The 15837-nt window shown below is 42.7% G+C and overlaps 1 protein-coding gene across 1 annotated transcript in view; it reads right to left on the bottom strand.

The window, feature by feature from the left end:
- The window catches only part of LOC119386845 (hemicentin-1), a 139497-nt gene that overhangs the window by 2617 nt on the left and 121043 nt on the right, over positions 1-15837 (bottom strand). Inside the window, exon 10 of the mRNA XM_037654113.2 lies at positions 2955-3102. The gene's annotated coding sequence lies outside the window, so the exon portion shown is untranslated. The remainder of the gene's footprint in view (positions 1-2954; positions 3103-15837) is intronic.

Genomic DNA, 15837 nt, shown 5'->3' with positions numbered 1-15837 from the left:
CAGCGAGAAACCCATGCTGATTCACAATCAATGAATTTTTTACATCAAAAGACAATATTTTGTGAAGAGCAAGCTCAAAGATTTTGGATGCGGCACAAAGAAGGGAAATAGGGCGGTAGTTCGAGACATAATAATAATAATAATAATAATAATAATAATAATAATAATAATAATAATAATAATAATAATAATAATAATAATAATAATAATAATAATAATATACAGTATATGTATTATATCATTTTAGAACTCCTTAGTACATTTTTCATGTCAGTTTTGCTCACGTCTACTTTTGCCATCTCAGATAAGACTATCGCCTCTTTTAATTGTTTTGAATAAAGAAGAACCAAGAAATGTTTGTGGCACAACTTGCGAAAACCACTCATGCGGGCTCTTGAAAAACCGAGAGGATTAAGTAAAGGGAAAGACAACCGCTGAAAGTACTAATGGAAACATTACTCATCGCGTTGGCTAAAACGAGCCCCGTTTTTATTATTAGACGCGAGTTTATCTTTTTTTTATTTCTTCACTAAAACCGTGAAAAATCTCTTCAGGTGCCCCACGCGGCAAAAAAAAAAAAAAGCCAAGCCGCAAGAAAGTCCATTCAGGTGAGCTTTTACTGGTGCACGCTGTTAATGGTCTCAGTATTAGAGTTTAAATGGAGTACACTTTTTTGTATTATAAAATTTTCTAACTTGTGCAGATACGCCTTGGTTTGTAGTGACCGGAACAGTGGCACCACCTTGGCTTGACATGTGATACTATATTCAAGAGCGGCAGCATGAAAGTTGCTAGTTGAGAGACTAGCGACACCTGCCGACGAGCTGGAGAAGGAGCGCCTGTCTTGCGAGGCGGTAGAGGGACTTCTCGTGATGACTAGCGCCCGGCAAGGTTATTCTACCTGCTTTTTATATTCGAAGACGGCTGAAAATGTCAAAATCACGGTGGTTATAACCACAGTCGCCCTCCCTTCTGTGAAAGCAGAACGCTGAGCGTAATGAAGTGCTTGCGAGGAGGGCTATCGGAATTGCTATCAATTCTGAGCGTTGCTGGAGGAGACATTCGTACTTTTTGCATGGCTTCTCAGGACGAAAAATAAGTTCTTCTTTTAAAAATATCCACGCGCATTTGGACTCAACCGCTGCAGGTTTAGCAACTATTGAGGGGAGCTCTTCGTTGCGCCGTAAGAACAATGGTTCCAGAAACATCGGTCGTCAGTCCCTTCAAGCGGTTTTTCGACAGCTTGTTTGCCTGGTGGACCGTCCAACTTTTTTGTGTTGGAAATAAAATTCAAAGTTAGAGTTCAAGTATAGGACAACCAGTGGACTTCCGGCTTGAAGCTCACGTCTCTTTCAGATTAACAGGTTCTGAGATCGCTTGTTGATGACTAAACGCTAAGATTATTCAGAACGGCCACGTCAAGTTTTGTTTTATAAGCTTATGTGAAAAATTGTCAACATGTTTTAGTACCACATCAGAAAACCACATGCGTACACGCAGGACAAAAATGGAAAACACGCAGTAGAATTAAGAGAAGCATTGGCTTTTGTCGCACCCACATATAGCTGTGTTGCAAATTTATTATGAACCAGCTTTTAACGTTTGTGGTATGAGAAATAAGGAGTTAATTAGATTAATGCACCAAAAGCTTCCATCTTCCACTGACATTTCGCGCTAAAAATATCCTCAGCTATGCAACCATTAGTCCAACATCGCACTTAATTAGTCAATATGGTTTAGCAGGTCGCCAAAGTTCACGCATGTTTATGCTTTGTATGGTGTACAGCTTATTGTAAAACCACATTGAGAATACACGGGCTCAATAGACGGGAGAGGCGAAACACCAAAATCCCATACATGATCTTCTGAGATTTCAGCGGCTACTTTGCAGGTAGCATAGTGTTTGCACACAAGTATTGACTTAATTTCTTTCATGAAAGCACTTATTTTCATCGCTCCGTTTTGTCATTATCTCGTTTGGCACCATGAGTTTGTTGCTTCTGTGGGCAAAATTGAACGCTGAACACTACGTAAGCTTTCGTCGTTTTCAGAATCAATCTTTGTGAGCGGCGATTAGTAGCTTGCCGGGACTAATAAATAAATAAAAACGACAACGGCGTTTTCTGTCGATTCTTTTGTTCTTCCTCGTTCTTTCGCGCGTTTTATTCATTCAAGATGGAATCGCACCAACTTGCCCAGTTAAACGTTCCAATACAATACTGATAAATAAATGAATATTACTGTGTTGTCCGACATTTGGCTAATAATGCAATGAATACATTGAATTTGAACTTAGCTCGTTAGGAATTACAGGTTACACTTGTTACAGTGTATAATTCAACAAGCTGCACATTCAGTTTTGTCCTCTACCTGAAATGCACGAAAGTGTGCTTATATTTTCTAGCTCCATCACAATCATAGAGACCAGATTAAGAGTTGCAACTAGGACTGTACTTCGCAAAAATGTGGCTTGTTGCTTTTCTGCCTTTTTCTATGACATTCTATGACAATTAGAATTCTATGACAATTAGAAGAACATCTTCGATAAAGCAATACAGCGACAAAAGTTGTTGCCAACTGTTATGCACACCTTCACGTCAGTGCTCACGGCTCTCATTCTTATTAGCGAAGTCTTCCCCACTATACACTGCAATAGATATCATTCTGGGGCCGTTTTTCCTCATACGTTACAAGGCTAATGCGGCTGCACCAAATCTTTTCCCAATGGTACTGGGCTGAAGTTAAAGTGGAGATTTTTCAGCGCTTACCCAAAGGGGGGAAGCACTCATTGAGCAGATTTCTTTGACTTGAAAGAGTAACGGGGGTGGAAGTGATTCAGCCGAGAAGTGGATATTGATTTGAATATTTCTGCTCATACAATGCAGCGTCAGCAAAAGAAAGACGACGTTTACGCATAAAGAGCGAGCCCGAAGAAAGCAAGACAGAGCTCTTACCTTTTTTTGATGAGGGGGAGACTTCCGCGGTGTTCTTTGAAAGGTAACAGCAGAAGAAATCATCATGGATGATGGAATAGTGCACACAGGAAAGGAGCTTCTTGAGCGGCAGTAATACTTCAGAATAAACGCATAAGGCACCTTGTTTCTGCAAAGAAGGTAAAACGGAAACAAAAGAAGAGGAGAACACTTAGAATCCAGTATCTGACATACACAGCATCATAGTGTGAGAGCGGCAGTATTAGGCAAGCGAAATTGAATGTAACGCGAACTTTGCAGGGCCAAAGAAAAAACATGGCTGATCCCTCCGTCATAGCAATCTGTATAACACGAAAGTGAAACGTGTCTTCACAGACGTAGTGGAGCGTTTGTTGCGCGTTCTTTCGCCCCAAAGGCGAAATGCTACAGCAACAAATTGTAATGTCACGCGAAGAACGGCAAGCAGCTCGAAACTTGCAACGCGCTGCTCAAGCGGAAACGACGCACGGAACGAACATTCACAGGATGAGAGCGAACTAACTGTCACATTTGTAACTTATATTCCTGCGTGAGCACCGCGCTCTTTTCGCAAAAGCGGCCGCTGCAGTGAGCCAGGTGAACTTCGCGCTCTCAACGCGAGACGTCAAAACCAACGCGATCACGAGATTAGCGCAAGCACGAGCGACCACGCCCTGTAGACGTGGGCGCTCGTCGCAACGGCGACGACCTTTCAAGCGCACTCTTCTACGCTCTTCGAGCCCTTCGCGTCATCTCGCTAGTGATAACGAAAACACGCTGTAACGCCGATCTCTGAGTACCACCACCGGCAAATGATGTATATAAATAGCTCGCCGTTAGCATTGTGAGTAACGTGCCGTTTGTGGCCGAATCGTTTCGTGCTGTGCGCTGTGGAGCGAGGGGTCGTAAGTTCGATTCCCGGTGACGGAACTTTTTCTTCTGGTTTTTTTCTTTGCCCACTGTTAGTCTTTATATTTTACAACGTCATTTCCGTGACGGAAATACGTCAGTGGAGCCATGGTGGACTCCGGCATAAAACACAATCGTGTTAAAAAAACAGTAGAGGCTGCATGTAAATGTTGCAGTTTCACCTAAAGGAGGCACATTCATAACGATAGCAGCGTCCTGGATGGCAACATGCGGTAAGATGTGTAGTCTTATCACCCCTAAACAATGTCCTTAGTATCCGCTTAATTAGGAAATTAATAACCATTGTTACTTGCATGCACATGCAAACATGATGCGAGGTGGTCATGAGAAATATCCTCCCATCCTTTTCAAATGATTAAAATAAATTTCTTGCTCTTGCATATATATATATATATATATATATATAAATATATATATATATATATATATATATATATATATATATATATATATATATCATCATGAAGGAATCTAATTCTCTTTACTGAGGAGCACAGAGAAAGTGAAAGAGGAAGAGCGGGAAACGTCAGGGAAGTTAACCTCAATTTATGTCTTGCTGGCTACGCGAGTGCCCCATTTTTTGTAAAGAAGAGCTTTCCATCATCATAGATGGAGTTGCCGCGCGGAATTTGACAGGCTAAACATTGTTTTATTAACAATTTTATCAATCACAACAGGAACGGATTGGTGTGGTAGCCAAAACGTGGAGTTGTAACTCCATGCGGGGAGAGAGGAGAAAAAGCAGGAGTAAAAAGAGAATAATATTGGCGAGTCCAACGGCTCGGTGAGTGTTGGTACGCGCGGATGACACGTGTAATCAAAGGCGTTCGCGAAAGCAGGGCGTTCTCAAAAGCATGACACTGCCCGTAACACATTCTGCGTTGGCAGCAGAGACTGCGCACATCAGGAATGTTCTTCCATCATTGCCGCTTCATTTTATAGAAAATGTAGGGTACGTCAAATCGAGAACGGTGACACATAAGGGGTCAGTGTTAGTTTCGCATAAAAGGGCATTGCATAGAACAACATCATTCATTTTTTTTAGTTTCTCATTACCACTAGAAAGCGCCACTCCTCACCACAAGTGAGTATACAGAACTGATGTATCCGTTGTCTGTGCATTTCATTTGGAGTTAAAGCTGAATTATAGGGTTTATTCTGCGCGGCCAGTCAACAAAAGTGGCAGGTTTGAAACCGCACTTGATGCGATTCTTGCTAGAAGTGTCTGCAACAAATATGTCACGTATTCCTATTAGTCGCAAAGTTGTGCCACGCACATGGTCATACCTGACATAAAAAAGGTCAACTGATGATTGGAACAGATGCCAGTCCACATTTCTTTCATCAGCTATGTGCAAGCTCTATTTTCCTGTGTGGTGGAGCGAGAAGATATATTGCACCCCTGACGCACCCACACATATATATATAATCGGCCTTCCCGAATGCTCCCCTACACAGTACATTAGTCCAGACCTATCCTTCCCAAATTCCTTACTCACACTTTGGGTTTCATAATGTTTCCTAAGAGCGTGTAGCCGCAATATTCTGGATCGCAGGAAGTAAAACCAGAAACGAGACGAGCGTTGGCTTTGGTTTCAGGCGAGAATACTAAGAGAAAGTGTGCAATATAACGGGCGACAATTTGACACGCATCCCCATCATGCGGATAACAAGAAATCGTCGTTCTACGGTAGTGGTGACGCACAAATAGACATGCAAATGGAGTCGCTGTAAAGCCATTACTTCGCGTGACCGCTTACGGCGTAAGGGGAGAAGGCGTGGCGGGAGGGTGGCCTCGCTCGGGGCTTTTCTGCGGCGTTGTACTTACCGCAAGCAGATGCTAATGTGCTGGCTTCTTCTATTAACGTCCTGCTGTGAACGCAATTTCGGCTCTTCTCTGCGTTCCGTCCTCTTTTTCTGTACCTCCTCTCTTCTCGTGCCCCCCAGCCCATCTTACAGCTTTACTAGGGCAGTTCTTACAGATTCACTCCGCACTAAAAAAAGGAAAAAGAAGGAGGCACGACACACGGTTCGTTACAGTGCGGTGTTCCCCCCATCTGGTCCGTGAGCTCCAGAATTCGTTTGCGTTTTCTGTATCCCCGGGTTTCATTTTATCCGCTCGGTTCGCTCGAACGGGACGTCGGGTCTGGAAATGAAGGCAAACTCCCGCGTTATCACTTTCTCTTCCCCTCGTTTCTTCGTTCCCGTGTTAAACAGCTTGGACAGGACGAGGGGACCCCCACGTGCTTCCGCTGAACTGGTTATTCGCGCTCAGTGGGTGACCGCGATTTGTTCCGCTCCTGAGCAGGGTGGCGGACGTGGTGCCTAATGGGGGGAAAGGCCTACCAGGATTACGTCACCTATACCGTTTATGGTGATCCTATGCCAGGGATTTCATCCTCAGCCTCTCGTGGTCGATATTGGCACTTTTGCGCATTGACTTAGGCGCATGCTGAAGGTACCATAAAGGAGGTGTAGTTGCGACATCACGGCATCCACTACGTCTTTTCTAAATAAGGACGCCCTCTTCTACTCCGGCTCCTTATTTCGTTCGCTGCCGGTAACAAACGCCGTGTTCTAAGTCGCAGGGACAGAGCGGCAAGGTATACACATGTTCGAGAATACATGGTTGCTTCAATTCAGTAGCCGTTGATAATCAGCAAAAAACCGAGAAAAGATACAAATCTAAGCCAGAATAAACACATAGCGCTATGTTATTTCCCGGCAGCGGGTTTTTTTAGCAACTGCTCCTCAGAGTAGTGAGCAGTTAGTGACAGCCACAGGTCGACAAACTCACTCATCAGTCGACTGACTCAGTCACTCAGACTCAGATCGGGCCTTGAGTCTGAGTGAGACGGGTGAGTAATATTTTAGTGAGTTTGAGTCCGAGTAAGTCCGATTGAAGAAAAATTTAGTGAGTATGAGTCCAAGTGAGTCCAGTTGAGAAAAATATTAATGAGTCTGAGTCCGAGCGAGTCCTAAGCTCAAGATAGATTTCTTGAGTGAGTCCGAGTGAGCTCCACCTTTTTTATTTTTGCCGACTTATGGTACTGTCTACTCATCTTCAGTATTACTATCAGACATATATAAACTTGCGTTTGTACTAAAGGTTGTTCACACCTACCTCAGCACACTAGCATTCATGCGCCACCTCAATATTAATTGATCAGAGGCGTGAGTTAGGGGAAGGGGTGCCATGACTTCCCAGCAAACTCTTTCATGGGAAGTTCTTGATAAAAATATCTCGTGTGAGTCGTGTATTTCATAAAAATGTCTGTACTGGATTGAAACCACTGAAAACTCGTATTTGAAGGTAAAGATCGAAAGGGGCATCGTAGCGCACCGATTATATCAGATATTAGCATTTAAGAGTATTGACACCAAGATAGAAGAAGGCTAATTTTACGCCAACGGACTCATGAGTCGACTCACTCAGGCTCACTCAGACTCAAGTGAAGCCGTGAGTCTGGCTGAGTAATATTTTGATGAGTTTGAGTCTGAGTGAGTCCGGTTGAGAAAAAGTTTAGTGAGTCTGAGTCCGAGTGAGTCCGGTTGAGGAAACTTTTGGTGAGTCTGAGTCCGAGTGAGCACTCAGAGCAAAATATATTTGATTAGTGAGTCTGAGTGAGCTGCGATTTCATGGCCGACCTATGGTGACAGATGCAGCGGATTGGCATGTTCACTGGTGTAGCCAGGGGAGGGGGGGGGTTGTTGAACACGTCCCCCGAAATGTTTTAATTTTTAGTGTGTATACACGCAGGCACACATACAAACGCACGCACGAACATACATAAAGTATGGTTGAACCCCCCTCCCTCCTCGGACAAAACTTTTTGGCTACGCTACTGGCTATGTTCGTACCACGTTCTTCATTGCTCGTGCAACGTTCTAATTGGCTACAACACTGATTCCCCTAAACTCTGAGCAATATGTGCCACCTGTTGTGGCTTCCGAGATGCAAAATTTACAGTTCCCTTATCTTACGCTAAGAGCAAAAGAGAAAGCCTTTGCCTCCACGAGACACTCACACAATAACTGACAGACGTTCTCAATCAATTGCTTTGTTACTTTCCGTTATTTGTTCTCTTTCGGGCGCCTAGATGTCATATCGGTTCAATGTACCAAGACTTGGTCGCAGAGCATAGGTGTTAATTCACAATTTATTCACCTTTCAAATAACTTTATTGCATCTTAACATTTCATACAATTACACGCGCTTACTACTTCACCCTTGCTCACTTTTTATTTCGAGTTTATTAACTTTAGTTCCCTTTATTTACCCTTCGGTTACCTTATGCTCTTATGATCACTTCTAATAACTCGGCATGGCCTTAGTACGCTAATTGAAGGCGTGCAATAAGAATTCATTGCCGTGTGAAAGCATCAAATAATGCGAAAAAAAATTCCACGTAATGAAAATGCACGCCGTGTATAGCTTTCATTTATGTGGATTCTTGTGTTGGTAGTTTTTTTTTTTTTCATTTCCCCGCAGTGACTTCACACCACGCATATGGTTTCAACAAGCACACACGTCAATTTGGTCATACTGTACTTTATAGTACTTCGGTCTTTATAGATATTTGCTACTAAAATATGAGTGGATGCGAGCGTATTGACGAGCCTTGTTTCAAGCGTTCAATTATTGTGAATAGTGTACACTGCGGCGTTTTGAATCCATTTGAAATGAGAAGAGTAAATTTCCAGAGATTAATTTCCCGACGTGCCCACCTTTTTCAGCTTATTACGCAAGCAGCCGCACTTTTGTAAGCGTTGCTTTTATAGGTGAAATCATTGCACGAGCGCATCCTCTCCGAGTTTAATGGCTCATACTGGTTCTATTCGTTTTTAATGTGAGAGTTGAATGAAGATAAAAGTGCACCATCCGCTGCATCTCAGCGAATTGTGTTTCCCCCTGCATTCGTCTCTCTCCATATTACACGCGTGCAGTTGTTACTGCACCAGCAACAATACTACTTTCCATACTACACGTATTAGCACATTTTTCAATATCTCGTGAGGCACCGACAACAACATTTCACCTACCAAATTATATTGAATTCATATCATGTAGCTAATGCAGATTGAAATGATCCAGTGGTTTTCGTTAAGTAATTTTGTTGTTTCTTTTTTAAGGCCGGGATGTACAGCCTTCACCTCGCTTAACTGAACGCTCTGCCGCGTGGCCTCGACTCGCTTCGACTGACTCCAGCGCCGCCAAGCGTTGGACACGGTATGTTTGCTGCACCTGACGATAGATGGAGCGCGGGTCGATTTCACTCGTAAATTTCTGTTTCACTTGTGCCTGACCAGCGAACGAATCCACTCACTTGGCAGGTCCGCTTCCGGCACGTCTCGCTCGTGGCTACCTTCTAACGCACGCCCATGAAATTCGTTGCCGTATGCTTATCTCGACAATGAACCATTGCGTGCGACAGCTCACGCACCTTTCGAATTTGAAAACGGGGCAAACTCACGTTCATGGCGTTTATAAAAGATTGCACAATAAATAAATCTCAAGTGCGGTGGTGTAGTCCATGCTGTGATTCACTAATGTTCCGACAGCGTGAATCGGGCTGTTAACAAAGCTAGCTCAAAGCCACATAGGAAATACGCATTACACAACTTTCTCCATGTTGTTGCCATTAAGCTTATGTTCAAGTATCAAGAATACCGTTTTGTATTCTCACGGCAACACGGCGTTATGGTTGTCCGCATCGGAAAGGTGCGATGGGTCGACGAGTCATTTTATGCGCACTTACAAACTGCTACCGTTCGATATACTGCATTTATAACCAGAGTTTCTCTCTTTACCTAAAGAGTCACTTCCTTATCCGACAATATGGCACTTAACGCTCTAACGAAGCATAGATTCACATCTTCAGGATGTGCAATCCGCAGGTATTTATTCATTTATATACGGTCGGCAAAAGGAGCAGTCTCCGCTTGTTGAGCGCAAATGACAAAGATTTGTGGCGCACTTTCGGTTTTCTTAACTGCAGTCTTGTTTCATTTTCTTATTCTGCTCTTTCTTTCGCGATGTCTGCTCCAGGAAATATTACGTTCCGTCTGAGTAGTGTTTACCTGGCCATTTACACATTAATGTGTAGTCTGCGCGCAGCAGGTGCGATGCATTCGGCATGCTAGTTAAGTTCATGCTTGCGGATGCATGGTATTCTTCTGAATTGGACCTGATATTCACGAAGAAATGATGCGTTAAAATAATTAGCAAAAATAAAAATTCAGGTAGTCGTTATGCTTCACGTATCATTTGCGAAGGCGGCTAATGATAGTTCAGCAAGGCGCACTTGCGGACGAAAGCCATTGTAAATTTGGCGCCAAATATACTTCGCTTACCAGGACGCTTCCGATGTGGTTATGATTTATTATTACTCATAATGGAAAAGAAACTGCCTGTACCTTAATACCGCAATTCTCAAGAATCACACATGACAAAACGAGGTTCTTATGTTAAAGAATGCGAAGTATTTGTTTTTGATTCTGCACCACCATCCTAGAGGACGCATGAGATTTCTTTTTTTTTTGTTTCCTCAAAAGTCTTTTTTCAATTGTTTGACAACAATATATTTCAAATTCTAAGGCAGAGACTGTTTCAACCCATCGTTGCCACCAACCATTTTCCAATACTTCTTGAATCCTTTTACTGCAGAGATGTCAAAAATGAACGCATACGAATGACTCGTAATTTGTTTTGTTTTTGTGCTTACTTATTCCAAAAACTACGCGGATGACTGCGCAAAGCCTGGTACAGTTATGACAGGAATAAGTGGCCATCTTTCAATTCACATAGTTTACTAACATCATTCCAGGGACAAAAGTAGACCGCCAGCTTCTGAACTGTGCCACAAGATAGCAACGGCAACACTTTAGGTATCCTTCGATGTGAACTAGCAAACATTGATTGGAACCTATGTGAATGCACACGTTCCAGAGCGGCTGTTTCGTTTAAATCCGGTCACAGCAATGGCTTCTTAAATTGTTGGGTGACATCATCATGACCTTTATAGCAAGAGATTTACAAAAAATTATATAGAAAGCAGTTTCATCTATCGATTAAAAAAAATAAAAACATTGCTTTATCCTTTACAGAAAAAAAAAATCTATGCCAGTTAGTGCTGTATATTCTTTGAATGCACTTCTTTAGGATGACAGCTACCAAATATAAATATATCGGCGTTATATTTACTCACTAGGTATCTCTTGTAGTATGGACACATTGATTTGACCTGGGATATTTACGTCGAACTTTAAAGAATGCTCGAAAATATAATAAACTGTTAGTGTACAAATACCTGCTTCGCTCCATTGTCGACTATGCCTTGCAAGTCTGGTCATTTTATCTAAAAAGTGACTTAGTCGAACTGAAAGTAGTTCAAAAGAAAGCAGCACGTTTCATTTTTAACAAGTAATAACATTATTTCCCACCCTCAACTGCTTTGTCTAAGCAGATTTAACACCACCGTATGAACGTCGTGACGTAGAATAACTAAAACTTTCGCCAAGCTTACTGCAACACGTCATTTCCAGGAACTTAATCCTAGCCGCATTTTATGACGGCCCAGATATCTTAAGTACGGATTCCTTGCCCGCCGCATAGCACTGTGGAATTTCATACCTGGCTGCATTCGTTCACCCGCGCTCTATAACTTTGACAGTGCAGTGTTGAAAACCAGTGTTTACACTTTAATATAGCTAATGTTGCAAAGGCTTTGTTTTTGTTCCTTTTTTCGTTTTTTTTGTCTTTTCTTACACTCAGCATTGTATATTCCCACTCCCGTAATAGCCCTATTACAAGGCTGCAGTACGCAGAAATAAATAAATAAAGTAAAATAAATATACATAAACAATCAAATAAATAAATAAATAAATAAATAAATATTTTTAGTTAAAAACGCCCTACTATCTCCCAGCAGTGCTGCCGTCTCCGCGGTATGTCAACCGTACTAGCGTTGTGAAGAAAAAATTTATTAAACTATATCATTTTTTAGAATGTATTCGGTAAAATACATCTTAAGATATTAGCGGTTGAACTTCAACGTTATAGTAGATTACGCAGCATTGCTCTTGACCTATGAAATACGTGCTGAAAACATAAAACGCAATATCTTGGAATTAATATAAAAACGCTCCTCCTTGCTAAAAATCACATCTGAAGTTGCGCAATTAAGCATGCTGGGGCCACAAGTATTTAATATTTGCGTAAACGACATACCTAGATTGAATGAGCGTGCCGAATCTACCGTGTAAGTATGTGACACTGCCCGTTTATCCAGCGTACTAACGTTCAGGAACTAATCTACTTGGCGAACATTGCATTACAAACATTATCATAGTGGACTAAAATAAGCCGTTCAGAAATAACCCCACAAAAACTCTTTTCTGTACACATGAGCGAAGCCTAGCAAAACGTAATGCCACACTGACATATTGAGAAATCGGGAGGTATTAAATTTTTGTAATAAGTAAACTTAGTAAACACATACCACCACATTTCTATATGTCCTCTCCATCTGTATTCATTTTGTATTTTCGTGTTTTGCTTGTTGTCATTCAGACATTACAATTAATAATTGGCTAGGTACTAAATATGTGAAATAATGTTTTACCAGCATGTTTTAGTAAAACATTGTTTATGTAACCCACTATGTACACCATTCCTCTGAACGTGAAATAATTATTTTAGTATCATTACATCCACCTGAATGTGTTTTCAGTTTATTCTCGCTTGTGTAAATGTATACCACTGCATATTTATACGCCGTGCGTATGTGTTTTTATAGTGTATTTGTATGATTTGGTTATTGTACTGTATATGCCACTCGTGGCTAGAAAGATCGTCAAGCTGCTTTTGTTGTAGCATTTTTTCTGTCCAACAATTTGCTTTTTTTTTTTGTGCGGACGAGGAATCAATGTGCAATAGAAAAAATTTAATTCCATAGCGCATTCCCACGAAAGCCATGGAAGGAAAGGCTCCCTACTACTTGTGGTGAAATTTAAAACAAACCATCAAAACTCTTTATTCTTACTGTTCCATGTCTCCACAGCTAAAATAACTTGCGGCTGAGTGTGGAAACTGGGTTCGGACGAGCAGACTGAAATAAATATGAAACTACAGACGCATAACCACAGTTTCTTTCTCTACAGACTTCCTTTCTCTATTTTATCGCCAAGTTTCTCTCTGTCATTGTGAACATGCAATAATTCACTGCCGGCTTGATTATACGTTCTACGCAACAGCCTCCGCAAAAACGTTTCTCCCTTCACACTGTGCCCATCGGACAGCCCTGTAGCTCGTCTTCCATCCTTCTCAGACTGTAATGGTGATTACCACCCTTGCACAGATCATCACTGAGCTCTGCGCCAGATAAGTTTACCGGCCCCAGGCACCCATATCCCCTAAGAATTTGCGCAGCGAGCAAAAACCAGCCCGGAAAAAGAAAGTTTAGAATAAGGTATGCAGCCCACTCCCAAGAGGCCCTCTGCATCTGGCGGTCTGCACAGTAGCTCAAAAAGCGATGGGTCTTCATATTGCTAAAGTATGAAGCTGTGCAGAATGGAAAAACAGCGGAATTCAGAAGAACAAACGAACATTGCACGAAATTAACCTAAAAACAAAGATCAAGATAACTAAAAAAAGGCCCATAATCACGTAGACGAAGCAATAACGAACACGCTGTCCCAGGGTTCGTTAGTGGCGCTAGAGAACGCCAGGCCTAGGAGATAAGAGTCTGGAGCAGCATCGCGCGTCAGACCGCGTTTCACGCTAGTCCATTTACATGAGTCCCCGCGCTGCTTGATAAATGGAGCGGCCTCACGCGGCGCACCAACCAACTGCAGAACGGATCGGAGGGGTGCATATTTTGAGTGTGCCACTGTGTGTAGTCTGTGAGATGAGTCGTGTTCATGCAAAGCCGCACTAACGGAGCCCGCAAACTTACCGTTGTCGTTGAGTCTCGCTACGCGGCGCGCGCTATTCTCTCTCCCCCGTCTTCAACGTATGTATTAGTCTGCTCATTATAATTTCTCTTCACAGCACTCTCCCCGTGTTTATGAATAAAAACATGTGTACAAGTACATTTTGTCTTTTAACTTTTAATTCATCTGGGTTCTCCTATGGCACTACACGCTCTTGATCAAGTAACATAGCTAGCAGGTCTGAAGAACATCGTAGCGTAACGTGCACTGCTTGCAGTAAACATGAGCCGTTGCACTGATCAGAGATGCAATGTTGAACATACTTCTCGCGTTTCGATTTATTTTGTTCTCGTATTTTTTATCAACATATAAAATCTGAGTTTAAGATTTCTGTTTACCTGCCAAGACACGTGAGGTTCACTCGCTTTAATATTTTTTATTTATATTCGAAAGTCTGAATAATATTGCGGCTCCAAACTCACGCTGGCAGTTAGATCTGCCCTGTGAATGGATTGGAAACAAATTGGGCAATCTTTCGAGAGCTACAGAGACAAAATCTTGAGCCTTGTTATGACGCAGAAACGTATGCATCGAAGATAAAACATTTTCTAACAAAAGCTACTCGTGTAGTACCCATTCCAGATGGATATGCGGGTGTTGACGCTGAGTATGAGCGGTTTCGGGCAATTCGACGTCGATCTGAAAGAAGATATCGCAGGTCGGGAAATTTAGAAGATTTCAAGGTTGCACAGAAAGTACAGTACGGTTCACTCTTAGAGGGAACACGCCAGCGCGTGGCTAACAGCCTGCGCGGCGCTGACTAGCGGCGAGATTTGTAAATGCGGCGCATGCGCATACACTTGTAAGGGCGGCGCGCGCCCGGCGTCGTCTGCTACTTCTGCGCCCATGCGCCAGGCAATTCCTGGAAAGCGCCAGAAAGCGGTTCTGTTTTTTCGGGGTGCGATTTATCTAACCGTCGTCACTCTGCATTGAACAGCCAGAAAAACAAATATCCGCATTTGGTTATTGCTGCGCTCTTTCGCAAGGTTTAACTGGACTGGTTTCTATGCTCGCTAAAGCATCATGCGCAGATGCTCCTAAGATCGACTATTTTTTACAACAAGATTATTCTGTTACAACAACACATGCACACAATGAAATAAAGCGTGCACGGAACTTTACCTGGCGGTAAAATTGAAGGAGACATCTCGTTGATTATACTTTTGCGACAGAGGATATACGGGGCAAGAACTAGCCACAATACTTTTGAAGGATGCAAAGCTGGTGTGTTGGTGCACGTCCGTACTCTTTTAAATGAAAATAAAATTCAACTTCTGAAAGAAAAACAGCACCGAGAGCTTGCTCAAGCCAGTTATATGTATTTCACACACAGCTACAGCAACTGGCCACTTTTGATAACAGACAAGGCAATTGAAGCATGATGCAGCGAACATTCATAACGTAGTTCAGCGCAAAAAACAGGCAACAGACGAGCGAGAGGACAAGGACACAGCGAGAGCTTGCGCTGTGTCCTTGTCCTCTCGCTCGTCTGTTGCCTGTTTTTTGCGCTGAACTACGTTATGACTGACTCGTTCCAACTCGCCCAACAAGCAACGTTGCGCGGCGAACATATATACTAAGCTTGCCCTTCCAACAATAAAATAAACGCTTATTCAACCAGCGGAAGGCAGAGTTGGTATCACTTGCTTCTAACTTCGAAAACAAAAGTGGTAAGGGTCAGCGCACGCCGAGCTCTGCCGCATGGAAGGAGCAGACGACGCGGGGCACGAACCGCCGCAATGAATCTATACGCATGCGCAGCATTTACAAATCTCGCCAGCAGTTAGCGCTCCGCGGACAGCCGGCCACACGCTCGCGTGTTCCCTCTAAGAGTGGACCGTACTGTACATTCTGCAATGCAGAACCAACTGCAGAAGCTTTCAACCAAAAGGTGGCAAGATTTATGTGCCTCACTTTCTTCATATACTTCGGCGCCTCAACTGTGGAACATGGTACGCGCCCT

This window comes from Rhipicephalus sanguineus, chromosome 3 (assembly GCF_013339695.2).
Source record: "Rhipicephalus sanguineus isolate Rsan-2018 chromosome 3, BIME_Rsan_1.4, whole genome shotgun sequence".
Taxonomy (NCBI): domain Eukaryota; kingdom Metazoa; phylum Arthropoda; class Arachnida; order Ixodida; family Ixodidae; genus Rhipicephalus; species Rhipicephalus sanguineus.
The sequence above is the reverse complement of the archived record's forward strand: the minus strand, read 5'-3'. Positions and strand labels throughout refer to the sequence as shown.